General features: G+C 34.7%; 1 non-coding gene across 1 annotated transcript; it reads left to right on the plus strand.

The window, feature by feature from the left end:
* The first annotated feature begins 739 nt into the window (after positions 1-739).
* On the plus strand, positions 740-822 carry TRNAL-UAA (transfer RNA leucine (anticodon UAA)). The gene has a single exon. It is a non-coding gene; the product is annotated as a tRNA-Leu (tRNA).
* Positions 823-1,194: the final 372 nt, after the last annotated feature.

Raw genomic sequence — 1,194 nt, forward strand, 5'->3', positions numbered from 1 at the left:
TTTTCATATGCTTCAATAGACTGCACATTGTTTCCTATATTCTCAACAACACCTTGCTCAATATTATGACTAGTGAGATCATATTATTCATCCTCATAGGGATTCACTTTAGTTTGAACATCATTAAAATTGAGTTTTAAAGGTTTTATTAGTGATTTTGTGCGCTTATTAAACACTATACAATTTTTGCTTTTATTATAACACAAAGGCATCACTACCGATAGACTTCGACCACTAATCAATATAGTGTATAGACATTGTCCTAGTTCCGGGTGCTTCAATTTTTTTAATAATGGTGTCACAAAAGTACCAACATAAACATATATGTTTACTGTTGAAACGTAGAACCACAAGATTGGTGGAAATTATCGAGTGTGGAGAGAGAGAAAGAGAGAGAGAGGGGGGGAGAGAGATGGTAGGGTTGATGTTTGGCTTCGTGTGGAGCCTGGAGCATCGATCACTGTGTCTGCATGCTCCGATATTGAAGTAGAATGGACAATTCACTATGTCTTTCTCTGTACCAAAAATTGATGCCAAGAGTTCCGCCATTGAAGATGAATAAATGTGAAATCGTTTGATTTAATTCAATGCGGAGTAAGGAATTTTTCTGCGTTAGGGTTGGTTGATTTTGCAAGGATGGGATTGGTTATAAGTTTCTTCTTAGTTCTATATTGTTCATGACATTGAATCTAAGTGAAAATTTGTTTGATTAATTATTATATATGAAAAACATCAACAAGCTGGTTTGCCCGAGAGGTTAAGGGGGAAGACTTAAGATCTTCTGCATATAAGTGCGCGTGGGTTCGAACCCCACAGCCAGCAATGTTTTTTTCCTAATTGTTGTCTACTACATAAAAAATAATGTTATAAAAATATTTTCAACTTCAATTTTTTTTTAATAATTTTCTTTCTCACCAAATTCAATACTTTTTTGCTTTGATGACCTTCTAACATTTTCTTCCATTTTATGTTTAACGGGGGCTGGTTTTGTACCTTCCAGCACTGCATGAATGCATTTCTTATTAGTGTAACTGGTTGACATATTATGACAACCGGTTGCACCCTACTGCAACTCTTTTATTTTGTTGAAAATGACATTCCTACTAATCATGATCCTTCTATTTGTTGCATCAAATATTTTGTAACCACCGGTAGAGTGATACCTTACAAGAATAATCAATTCTCCATATTCAC

The sequence above is a fragment of the Lathyrus oleraceus genome, chromosome 3, assembly GCF_024323335.1.
Source record: "Lathyrus oleraceus cultivar Zhongwan6 chromosome 3, CAAS_Psat_ZW6_1.0, whole genome shotgun sequence".
NCBI classification, from domain to species: domain Eukaryota; kingdom Viridiplantae; phylum Streptophyta; class Magnoliopsida; order Fabales; family Fabaceae; genus Lathyrus; species Lathyrus oleraceus.